The sequence below is a fragment of the Triturus cristatus genome, chromosome 3_2, assembly GCF_964204655.1.
Source record: "Triturus cristatus chromosome 3_2, aTriCri1.1, whole genome shotgun sequence".
Lineage (NCBI taxonomy): Eukaryota > Metazoa > Chordata > Amphibia > Caudata > Salamandridae > Triturus > Triturus cristatus.
The window spans coordinates 86992542-87006038 of NC_140584.1; the positions used below are offsets into that span (position 1 = coordinate 86992542).

The 13497-nt window shown below is 49.7% G+C and overlaps 1 protein-coding gene across 8 annotated transcripts in view; it reads right to left on the reverse strand.

The window, feature by feature from the left end:
• The window catches only part of KALRN (kalirin RhoGEF kinase), a 1569312-nt gene that overhangs the window by 710537 nt on the left and 845278 nt on the right, over window positions 1-13497 (reverse strand). The gene's annotated exons all lie outside the window — the stretch shown is intronic.

A 13497-nucleotide genomic window follows, 5' to 3' on the forward strand; every position in this document is an offset into this window, starting at 1 on the left:
CCAGGATAGCTTGATTCCAGTGGCATGGAGAGCAAGGGACTCACGTCTGAGCATACCCTTCCCACTCGGGGTGACAAATGCAAAAACAACAATTGATGGACAGAATGCAGAACAATGTCATACATTCACCCCAGTACAGAGATCTGGGCCTAAATCCATCGTTTTTTTGCTCACCATGCCATTCCAGTTTGAACCCAGCCATATGCAAATCAGTCTTGACCCTGTGCCCCATGGGAACAGTCCAGCCCGAACTGCCAAGCCAGGTCCTCCCTGGACTGGAAACAAGCATCCTAGGACCGGTTTCGGGCTTTCAGCCCTCGTCAGCCAGGATAGCTTGATTCCAGTGGCATGGAGAGCAAGGGACTCACGTCTGAGCATACCCTTCCCACTCGGGGTGACAAATGCAAAAACAACAATTGATGGACAGAATGCAGAACAATGTCATACATTCACCCCAGTACAGAGATCTGGGCCTAAATCCATCGTTTTTTTGCTCACCATGCCATTCCAGTTTGAACCCAGCCATATGCAAATCAGTCTTGACCCTGTGCCCCATGGGAACAGTCCAGCCCGAACTGCCAAGCCAGGTCCTCCCTGGACTGGAAACAAGCATCCTAGGACCGGTTTCGGGCTTTCAGCCCTCGTCAGCCAGGATAGCTTGATTCCAGTGGCATGGAGAGCAAGGGACTCACGTCTGAGCATACCCTTCCCACTCGGGGTGACAAATGCAAAAACAACAATTGATGGACAGAATGCAGAACAATGTCATACATTCACCCCAGTACAGAGATCTGGGCCTAAATCCATCGTTTTTTTGCTCACCATGCCATTCCAGTTTGAACCCAGCCATATGCAAATCAAACTTGACCCTGTGCCCCATGGGAACAGTCCAGCCCGAACTGCCAAGCCAGGTCCTCCCTGGACTGGAAACAAGCATCCTAGGACCGGTTTCGGGCTTTCAGCCCTCGTCAGCCAGGATAGCTTGATTCCAGTGGCATGGAGAGCAAGGGACTCACGTCTGAGCATACCCTTCCCACTCGGGGTGACAAATGCAAAAACAACAATTGATGGACAGAATGCAGAACAATGTCATACATTCACCCCAGTACAGAGATCTGGGCCTAAATCCATCGTTTTTTTGCTCACCATGCCATTCCAGTTTGAACCCAGCCATATGCAAATCAGTCTTGACCCTGTGCCCCATGGGAACAGTCCAGCCCGAACTGCCAAGCCAGGTCCTCCCTGGACTGGAAACAAGCATCCTAGGACCGGTTTCGGGCTTTCAGCCCTCGTCAGCCAGGATAGCTTGATTCCAGTGGCATGGAGAGCAAGGGACTCACGTCTGAGCATACCCTTCCCACTCGGGGTGACAAATGCAAAAACAACAATTGATGGACAGAATGCAGAACAATGTCATACATTCACCCCAGTACAGAGATCTGGGCCTAAATCCATCGTTTTTTTGCTCACCATGCCATTCCAGTTTGAACCCAGCCATATGCAAATCAGTCTTGACCCTGTGCCCCATGGGAACAGTCCAGCCCGAACTGCCAAGCCAGGTCCTCCCTGGACTGGAAACAAGCATCCTAGGACCGGTTTCGGGCTTTCAGCCCTCGTCAGCCAGGATAGCTTGATTCCAGTGGCATGGAGAGCAAGGGACTCACGTCTGAGCATACCCTTCCCACTCGGGGTGACAAATGCAAAAACAACAATTGATGGACAGAATGCAGAACAATGTCATACATTCACCCCAGTACAGAGATCTGGGCCTAAATCCATCGTTTTTTTGCTCACCATGCCATTCCAGTTTGAACCCAGCCATATGCAAATCAGTCTTGACCCTGTGCCCCATGGGAACAGTCCAGCCCGAACTGCCAAGCCAGGTCCTCCCTGGACTGGAAACAAGCATCCTAGGACCGGTTTCGGGCTTTCAGCCCTCGTCAGCCAGGATAGCTTGATTCCAGTGGCATGGAGAGCAAGGGACTCACGTCTGAGCATACCCTTCCCACTCGGGGTGACAAATGCAAAAACAACAATTGATGGACAGAATGCAGAACAATGTCATACATTCACCCCAGTACAGAGATCTGGGCCTAAATCCATCGTTTTTTTGCTCACCATGCCATTCCAGTTTGAACCCAGCCATATGCAAATCAGTCTTGACCCTGTGCCCCATGGGAACAGTCCAGCCCGAACTGCCAAGCCAGGTCCTCCCTGGACTGGAAACAAGCATCCTAGGACCGGTTTCGGGCTTTCAGCCCTCGTCAGCCAGGATAGCTTGATTCCAGTGGCATGGAGAGCAAGGGACTCACGTCTGAGCATACCCTTCCCACTCGGGGTGACAAATGCAAAAACAACAATTGATGGACAGAATGCAGAACAATGTCATACATTCACCCCAGTACAGAGATCTGGGCCTAAATCCATCGTTTTTTTGCTCACCATGCCATTCCAGTTTGAACCCAGCCATATGCAAATCAGTCTTGACCCTGTGCCCCATGGGAACAGTCCAGCCCGAACTGCCAAGCCAGGTCCTCCCTGGACTGGAAACAAGCATCCTAGGACCGGTTTCGGGCTTTCAGCCCTCGTCAGCCAGGATAGCTTGATTCCAGTGGCATGGAGAGCAAGGGACTCACGTCTGAGCATACCCTTCCCACTCGGGGTGACAAATGCAAAAACAACAATTGATGGACAGAATGCAGAACAATGTCATACATTCACCCCAGTACAGAGATCTGGGCCTAAATCCATCGTTTTTTTGCTCACCATGCCATTCCAGTTTGAACCCAGCCATATGCAAATCAGTCTTGACCCTGTGCCCCATGGGAACAGTCCAGCCCGAACTGCCAAGCCAGGTCCTCCCTGGACTGGAAACAAGCATCCTAGGACCGGTTTCGGGCTTTCAGCCCTCGTCAGCCAGGATAGCTTGATTCCAGTGGCATGGAGAGCAAGGGACTCACGTCTGAGCATACCCTTCCCACTCGGGGTGACAAATGCAAAAACAACAATTGATGGACAGAATGCAGAACAATGTCATACATTCACCCCAGTACAGAGATCTGGGCCTAAATCCATCGTTTTTTTGCTCACCATGCCATTCCAGTTTGAACCCAGCCATATGCAAATCAGTCTTGACCCTGTGCCCCATGGGAACAGTCCAGCCCGAACTGCCAAGCCAGGTCCTCCCTGGACTGGAAACAAGCATCCTAGGACCGGTTTCGGGCTTTCAGCCCTCGTCAGCCAGGATAGCTTGATTCCAGTGGCATGGAGAGCAAGGGACTCACGTCTGAGCATACCCTTCCCACTCGGGGTGACAAATGCAAAAACAACAATTGATGGACAGAATGCAGAACAATGTCATACATTCACCCCAGTACAGAGATCTGGGCCTAAATCCATCGTTTTTTTGCTCACCATGCCATTCCAGTTTGAACCCAGCCATATGCAAATCAGTCTTGACCCTGTGCCCCATGGGAACAGTCCAGCCCGAACTGCCAAGCCAGGTCCTCCCTGGACTGGAAACAAGCATCCTAGGACCGGTTTCGGGCTTTCAGCCCTCGTCAGCCAGGATAGCTTGATTCCAGTGGCATGGAGAGCAAGGGACTCACGTCTGAGCATACCCTTCCCACTCGGGGTGACAAATGCAAAAACAACAATTGATGGACAGAATGCAGAACAATGTCATACATTCACCCCAGTACAGAGATCTGGGCCTAAATCCATCGTTTTTTTGCTCACCATGCCATTCCAGTTTGAACCCAGCCATATGCAAATCAGTCTTGACCCTGTGCCCCATGGGAACAGTCCAGCCCGAACTGCCAAGCCAGGTCCTCCCTGGACTGGAAACAAGCATCCTAGGACCGGTTTCGGGCTTTCAGCCCTCGTCAGCCAGGATAGCTTGATTCCAGTGGCATGGAGAGCAAGGGACTCACGTCTGAGCATACCCTTCCCACTCGGGGTGACAAATGCAAAAACAACAATTGATGGACAGAATGCAGAACAATGTCATACATTCACCCCAGTACAGAGATCTGGGCCTAAATCCATCGTTTTTTTGCTCACCATGCCATTCCAGTTTGAACCCAGCCATATGCAAATCAGTCTTGACCCTGTGCCCCATGGGAACAGTCCAGCCCGAACTGCCAAGCCAGGTCCTCCCTGGACTGGAAACAAGCATCCTAGGACCGGTTTCGGGCTTTCAGCCCTCGTCAGCCAGGATAGCTTGATTCCAGTGGCATGGAGAGCAAGGGACTCACGTCTGAGCATACCCTTCCCACTCGGGGTGACAAATGCAAAAACAACAATTGATGGACAGAATGCAGAACAATGTCATACATTCACCCCAGTACAGAGATCTGGGCCTAAATCCATCGTTTTTTTGCTCACCATGCCATTCCAGTTTGAACCCAGCCATATGCAAATCAGTCTTGACCCTGTGCCCCATGGGAACAGTCCAGCCCGAACTGCCAAGCCAGGTCCTCCCTGGACTGGAAACAAGCATCCTAGGACCGGTTTCGGGCTTTCAGCCCTCGTCAGCCAGGATAGCTTGATTCCAGTGGCATGGAGAGCAAGGGACTCACGTCTGAGCATACCCTTCCCACTCGGGGTGACAAATGCAAAAACAACAATTGATGGACAGAATGCAGAACAATGTCATACATTCACCCCAGTACAGAGATCTGGGCCTAAATCCATCGTTTTTTTGCTCACCATGCCATTCCAGTTTGAACCCAGCCATATGCAAATCAGTCTTGACCCTGTGCCCCATGGGAACAGTCCAGCCCGAACTGCCAAGCCAGGTCCTCCCTGGACTGGAAACAAGCATCCTAGGACCGGTTTCGGGCTTTCAGCCCTCGTCAGCCAGGATAGCTTGATTCCAGTGGCATGGAGAGCAAGGGACTCACGTCTGAGCATACCCTTCCCACTCGGGGTGACAAATGCAAAAACAACAATTGATGGACAGAATGCAGAACAATGTCATACATTCACCCCAGTACAGAGATCTGGGCCTAAATCCATCGTTTTTTTGCTCACCATGCCATTCCAGTTTGAACCCAGCCATATGCAAATCAGTCTTGACCCTGTGCCCCATGGGAACAGTCCAGCCCGAACTGCCAAGCCAGGTCCTCCCTGGACTGGAAACAAGCATCCTAGGACCGGTTTCGGGCTTTCAGCCCTCGTCAGCCAGGATAGCTTGATTCCAGTGGCATGGAGAGCAAGGGACTCACGTCTGAGCATACCCTTCCCACTCGGGGTGACAAATGCAAAAACAACAATTGATGGACAGAATGCAGAACAATGTCATACATTCACCCCAGTACAGAGATCTGGGCCTAAATCCATCGTTTTTTTGCTCACCATGCCATTCCAGTTTGAACCCAGCCATATGCAAATCAGTCTTGACCCTGTGCCCCATGGGAACAGTCCAGCCCGAACTGCCAAGCCAGGTCCTCCCTGGACTGGAAACAAGCATCCTAGGACCGGTTTCGGGCTTTCAGCCCTCGTCAGCCAGGATAGCTTGATTCCAGTGGCATGGAGAGCAAGGGACTCACGTCTGAGCATACCCTTCCCACTCGGGGTGACAAATGCAAAAACAACAATTGATGGACAGAATGCAGAACAATGTCATACATTCACCCCAGTACAGAGATCTGGGCCTAAATCCATCGTTTTTTTGCTCACCATGCCATTCCAGTTTGAACCCAGCCATATGCAAATCAGTCTTGACCCTGTGCCCCATGGGAACAGTCCAGCCCGAACTGCCAAGCCAGGTCCTCCCTGGACTGGAAACAAGCATCCTAGGACCGGTTTCGGGCTTTCAGCCCTCGTCAGCCAGGATAGCTTGATTCCAGTGGCATGGAGAGCAAGGGACTCACGTCTGAGCATACCCTTCCCACTCGGGGTGACAAATGCAAAAACAACAATTGATGGACAGAATGCAGAACAATGTCATACATTCACCCCAGTACAGAGATCTGGGCCTAAATCCATCGTTTTTTTGCTCACCATGCCATTCCAGTTTGAACCCAGCCATATGCAAATCAGTCTTGACCCTGTGCCCCATGGGAACAGTCCAGCCCGAACTGCCAAGCCAGGTCCTCCCTGGACTGGAAACAAGCATCCTAGGACCGGTTTCGGGCTTTCAGCCCTCGTCAGCCAGGATAGCTTGATTCCAGTGGCATGGAGAGCAAGGGACTCACGTCTGAGCATACCCTTCCCACTCGGGGTGACAAATGCAAAAACAACAATTGATGGACAGAATGCAGAACAATGTCATACATTCACCCCAGTACAGAGATCTGGGCCTAAATCCATCGTTTTTTTGCTCACCATGCCATTCCAGTTTGAACCCAGCCATATGCAAATCAGTCTTGACCCTGTGCCCCATGGGAACAGTCCAGCCCGAACTGCCAAGCCAGGTCCTCCCTGGACTGGAAACAAGCATCCTAGGACCGGTTTCGGGCTTTCAGCCCTCGTCAGCCAGGATAGCTTGATTCCAGTGGCATGGAGAGCAAGGGACTCACGTCTGAGCATACCCTTCCCACTCGGGGTGACAAATGCAAAAACAACAATTGATGGACAGAATGCAGAACAATGTCATACATTCACCCCAGTACAGAGATCTGGGCCTAAATCCATCGTTTTTTTGCTCACCATGCCATTCCAGTTTGAACCCAGCCATATGCAAATCAGTCTTGACCCTGTGCCCCATGGGAACAGTCCAGCCCGAACTGCCAAGCCAGGTCCTCCCTGGACTGGAAACAAGCATCCTAGGACCGGTTTCGGGCTTTCAGCCCTCGTCAGCCAGGATAGCTTGATTCCAGTGGCATGGAGAGCAAGGGACTCACGTCTGAGCATACCCTTCCCACTCGGGGTGACAAATGCAAAAACAACAATTGATGGACAGAATGCAGAACAATGTCATACATTCACCCCAGTACAGAGATCTGGGCCTAAATCCATCGTTTTACAGTAGGGTAAGTGTTGGATAGTATAGGGGTAAAAATTACTATTCTAACTCCAGGGGGTGCAACAGTAGGGTAAGTGTTGGATAGTATAGGGGTAAAAATTACTATTCTAACTCCAGGGGGTGCAACAGTAGGGTAAGTGTTGGATAGTGTAGTGTAATATTATGCGTTGTAATGGTATGCGTTGTAATGGTAGTATGCGTTGTAATGGAATGCGTTGTAAAGGTAGTTTTTAAAAATGCGTTGTAGTGTCATGCGTTGTAATGTCATGCGTTGTAATGGATTATGCGTTGTAAAAAATGCGTTGTAAAGGTAGTGCGTTGTAAAAGTTGCGTTGTAAAGGTTGTTCCCCCCCGCCCAGTTATCTGACTCACTCCTTATCACCTTGTTGTGTCTCTATCGTTAAAGGAAATCATAGAGCAGAAGCATATTTTACTTTTGGTTGCCCCCCAACAAGGCTTTCATTTCCAAAACACACAAAAACGATGACTGGACACATGTGGTCCATGTCCTTTTCAATACAAATGTTTATGCCAAGGAACTGAAAATAAATGAGGTCCAATAAACATATTCAATGCAAGTGCACTAATAAACACATTCACACATTTATTACTAAAACGCAGATGTCAAATTACAGTGTATTACCACAGTCGAGTGAGGTGGAAATAAGAAAACTACCTAACGGAATGCACGTAACAATTCCATCACGACTATAATTACAAGCAATTACTCAAATGCTCACCCAGGTTTTGCCTCTCCCGGGTCATGGACCCTCCCCAGACTCAACAATGGTAATAAACAGCATGTGACTTTCTGTGCATCTGTATATAGAACTATTCAAATGCATTTGGAAAAACATCTACAATAGCAATAAAGGCATGACCTCTGGGCAGCACTTTAACCATGTTTCTGTCGGCATGGATGCAGAGACATCCATGTCCCGATGCTTTCTGCAGGAGCGCGTTGCAGATGCTGGTGAGAATGAATTGTCATCTGCATAGCCAGCGACGCTACTCAGGTAACGCTCGATGCGCACATTGGCTGTCCAAAAGTTCGAATTCTAACAATACCACACCCTGCTTCAGTTGAGGAATTCAATTCGGTAACAAACACTTCATTTCAGTGCTTAAAAAAAGACAAACGCGATGGTAGGCAACTGTCCTCATTTAGATCAGCAATGTAAGTATAATAGAGTGGTTGACCGAGTTCGGGAGTCGCCCGTCAGCAGGTGCGCTGACGACTGGGCTATCAAACTAGTGATTGCATAAAAAAAGAAGTCTTGCAGCCATCAGTCAAAGACCTAGATGGGTTAAGTAGGTATAAATGTGCGCACTGCTATCGTGGGCCCATGTTGCCATGCTCGTACAGGGTGTCACTCTCAGATATCCTTCTCAATCCAAATAACTGACTAACGTGTCCACCACTCAAATTACTTTCATATTTCACTAAACTAATTCACCACAAATCCTTTATAGGTGCGGGAGTAGCAAGCTACTCGACGAAAAAACGCATCAGCACCCCATCAGGGGCTGCAAGCGCTATATAAATGCAAACCTTTATACCCCCCCGCTATCCTTCCCAAACTAAATAACTGGTAACATATCCACCACTGAAATTAGTGTGCTATTTTCCGAAAAAGCGCTTCAACACCCCATCAGAGGTAGCAAGCGCTATATAAATGCAAACCTTTTTCAAACTTCTATCCCTCCACTATCCTTCTGAATCCAAATAAATGACTAACATACTCAACCACTCAAATTACTTTCCTATGTCACTATACTAATTCACCACTAATCCTTTATAGGTTCCGGAGTAGCATGCTACTCGCCGAAAAAGTCCTCTGACGCCTTGTCGGGGGTAGTAAGCGCTACATAAAAGCAATTACAATACAATACAATATGAACACCACCTCCTCCTACACTACTGACCAATGCTTCAGAACTGAAACAAAATTACTCTGCTGACACTAAGCATGCCACCAACGCATGATACGTTATGTGAACGATTTGCGAATTGTGAAGCGAATATTTGTCACTGGTGAGCCTCTTGCCACTATCTGCATAGTGTGCTGCCGCACGGTGCCAGCCCCTTTGGATTCTGTATTGTGACACGGCTCTGAGAGTCACCAAAAGGTGGTCAGAAAACGCTAGATGTTTTGTTCCAATGTTGGGGTGGCGGTGGCGGTGGCTAGCCATTCTGTTCGCATTTTGCCTGCGCTTTTGTAGTAGAAGTGGTTGCGTGGTGTTCCTGCTCAGAGGGGTTACCTGTGGATGTAGCAGACAGACCAGAGCCAGGAGATAGCATGCTTGGTATGGGATGAGGAGGTCCATAAACGGGCACACTCATACTAACCATACAACAGAAACAGCCACCTGTTTGTAAACCCAATGTTGCAGCTCCTGAGGTTCGTAGCTAGCTTTGGGGTTCTTTAACCCCTTCCATGCCCATGACGGAACGGTTCCGTCATGAGCATCGGTTGCCCTGTGCTCATGACGGAACCGTTCCGTCATGGCCCCGCCCGCGCTCGAACCCTTCAGCACCGCGGGGGAATTCCAGCCGCGCTGAAGGGGTTAAATGTATAAAAATCTCAAGCGGCGAAAACAAAAGAATAATTGCAGCTTACCTCTTATCTATTTTAGTTGCTGTACAGTCGTTTCTACAAAACATCTTAGTACTGATTCGATGCAGTTTGTTCAGCTCTGCTTCCCCGCACGTGCTTTGCGGCTGTGTTTGAACACGGGGGTGAGCGGGACTACGGGAAAACAAGATAACCACGGAATGCAAACCAAGCAAGCGATGCGACTCCAGTAACAGTGCCAAGGAGCGCGTCTTGTGTCAGCTCGCTGGGCAGGGCGCTGAACAGGAGGGGGCTACCTGGCTCTTTCACAAGCTCCCTGGTGTCAGTTAGGACTGCCCCTGAGAGAGAAACAATTTCATAAAACCCGGGGTAGGGCTTACGGGCCACAATATCACCCTGGAACCAGGACAGCAAAAGTCTCCTCTCTACTTCAAACACACACAAGCATTGGCATAGCCAATAGGTCTCGCCTTTGGGACCTTATAAGTGTTTAGCCATGCAACAGTTGCATAACTAAATACTTATAAGGTCCCAAAAGCGAGACCTATTGGCTATGCAAAGCGGCCGTGGAAGTGATCGGGATCAAACATCAAAGCGACCGTGGGGCCGCGAAAGTGAAAGCAATCGCTGTAAAGCGCGGCGCGCGCACACATGAGCTGTAGCTCCAGGCTGGCCTGGTAGCACTTTTTGGAGCCCTCTCAATAAGTCTCGCCAGACCAGCGCATGCGCTGGTTCAGGCGAGACCTAAAAAGGGGATGGGAGGCTGCGTGCATGAACTGTAACCACTGGCAATAGTTCGGGGTTGCATTCCAGGCCCTGGTTCTTTTGCTCACCATGCCACCTCAGTTTGGATCCAGCCATAAGCAAATCAATCTTGGCGCTGCTCCAAAGGGAATAGCCCAGCCCCAACTGCCAGGCCAGATCCTCTGTGAATCCGAACACAAGCAAGCCAAGAAGGATGCTGTGGTTTGATGCAAACATCCTCACATGACCTTCTGTGTTCGTTTGGTTTAACCTCTACTGCTACACTTGAACGAATGGCATGATTCTGGTCAAATCGATCCCTAGCTGTGTATCTTATCTATTTAAATTGGGATAGCTCAGAAACAGGTTAATTATGGACACAATAACTATTTAAAACGGCATGTATTCACAATCTCCATGTAAACGCTAAAATGACTGCAAATGTAACTGAAACTGGTGAAAATATTGAGACTGACACACATTCTGGTTTGTAAAACATTTTAAAATCAACTGTCTGTGTCATGCAACAATTATCTCTAGAAAAGATGTCTGCAGGCACCATTCTGCAGCGCTGGGGTCTTGTTGGTGAAGCACGTAGCATTTGTAAAGTGTGGCACTGAACCTCAGGTGCATATCTGCACACCTTGTAGGTGTAAGAACCAAATGCAAAGAAGCACGACAGGTCCCTGCTTGGTCAGAGAGCCCTCAAGCTGCCCCAGGGCGGGTGTGAGCATCTAGTCAGACCTGGTATTTTAACAATGGCAGGCTGGACTCTTGTTTCAGCATTCATAAAAAAATATAATAACTAAAATATTGCAATCAGGGTTATGTGAGCTAAAACCCTGGGACTAGCAGAACATCGCTCACCAAATGTGAGACAGATTGAGATCTTTCCTCCGTATTGTGTCCTTGGGCGCAAAATGCCTAGATGAGCGGTGGACATGGATGAAGGCTATTAACTCACTGGTTTGTATTAACCAGCTAGGCGCGTGTCTGATGTACAACAGGAGGCTTCCCCTCTTATAGAGAGGTCCATGTGTGTGTGTGAGCAAAACAGGGAAAAGGGACCTCCTGGGTGTGTGTGGGGGGAAGTATAAGAGGGTCCTTGCTTTCTGGGTATGTGTGTGAAACAGTGAAAGAGGACACCTACGCCCTCGGTGTGCTTGTGAAACAGTGCAAGAGCATCCTTACCTCCGGTGTGCATGTGAAACAGTGAAAGAGGACACCTACGCCCTCGGTGTGCTTGTGAAACAGTGAAAGAGGACACCTACGCCCTCGGTGTGCTTGTGAAACAGTGAAAGAGGACACCTACGCCCTCGGTGTGCATGTAAAACAGTGCAAGAGCATCCTTACCTCCGGTGTGCATGTGAAACAGTGAAAGAGGACACCTACGCCCTTGGTGTGCTTGTGAAACAGTGCAAGAGCATCCTTACCTCCGGTGTGCATGTGAAACAGTGAAAGAGGACACCTACGCCCTCGGTGTGCATGTAAAACAGTGCAAGAGCATCCTTACCTCCGGTGTGCATGTGAAACAGTGAAAGAGGACACCTACGCCCTCGGTGTGCTTGTGAAACAGTGCAAGAGCATCCTTACCTCCGGTGTGCTAGGGAAACAGTGAAAGAGGACACCTACGCCCTCGGTGTGCATGTAAAACAGTGCAAGAGCATCCTTACCTCCGGTGTGCATGTGAAACAGTGAAAGAGGACACCTATGCCCTCGGTGTGCTTGTGAACCAGTGCAAGAGCATCCTTACCTCCGGTGTGCTAGGGAAACAGTGAAAGAGGACACCTACGCCCTTGGTGTGCTTGTGAAACAGTGCAAGAGCATCCTTACCTCCGGTGTGCTAGGGAAACAGTGAAAGAGGACACCTACGCCCTCGGTGTGCTTGTGAAACAGTGCAAGAGCATCCTTACCTCCGGTGTGCATGTGAAACAGTGAAAGAGGACACCTACGCCCTCGGTGTGCTTGTGAAACAGTGCAAGAGCATCCTTACCTCTGGTGTGCTAGGGAAACAGTGAAAGAGGACACCTACGCCCTCGGTGTGCTTGTGAAACAGTGCAAGGAGCATCCTTACCTCCGGTGTGCATGTGAAACAGTGAAAGAGGACACCTATGCCCTCGGTGTGCTTGTGAAACAGTGAAAGAGGACACCTATGCCCTCGGTGTGCATGTGAAACAGTGCAAGAGCATCCTTACCTCCGGTATGCTAGGGAAACAGTGAAAGAGGACACCTACGCCCTCGGTGTGCATGTGAAACAGTGCAAGAGCATCCTTACCTCCGGTGTGCTAGGGAAACAGTGAAAGAGGACACCTACGCCCTCGGTGTGCATGTGAAACAGTGAAAGAGGACACCTACGCCCTCGGTGTACATGTGAAACAGTGCAAGAGCATCCTTACCTCCGGTGTGCATGTGAAACAGTGAAAGAGGACACCTACGCCCTCGGTGTGCTTGTGAAACAGTGAAAGAGGACACCTACGCCCTCGGTGTGCTTGTGAAACAGTGAAGGAGGACACCTAGGCCCTCGGTGTGCATGTAAAACAGTGCAAGAGCATCCTTACCTCCGGTGTGCATGTGAAACAGTTAAAGAGGACACCTACGCCCTCGCTGTGCATGTGAAACCGTGAAAGAGGACACCTACGCCCTCGGTGTGCTTGTGAAACAGTGAAAGAGGACACCTACGCCCTCGGTGTGCTTGTGAAACAGTGAAGGAGGACACCTACGCCCTCGGTGTGCATGTAAAACAGTGCAAGAGCATCCTTACCTCCGGTGTGCATGTGAAACAGTTAAAGAGGACACCTACGCCCTCGCTGTGCATGTGAAACAGTGAAAGAGGACATCTACGCCCTCGGTGTGCATGTGAAACAGTGAAAGAGGACACCTACGCCCTCGGTGTGCATGTGAAACAGTTAAAGAGGACACCTACGCCCTCGGTGTGCATGTGAAACAGTGAAAGAGGACACCTACGCCCTCGGTGTGCTTGTGAAACAGTGAAAGAGGACACCTACGCCCTCGGTGTGCATGTGAAACAGTGAAGGAGGACACCTACGCCCTCGGTGTGCATGTGAAACAGTGCAAGAGCATCCTTACCTCCGGTGTGCTAGGGAAACAGTGAAAGAGGACACCTACGCCCTCGGTGTGCTTGTGAAACAGTGAAAGAGCATCCTTACCTCCGGTGTGCGTGTGAAACAGTGAAAGAGCGCCCCAACT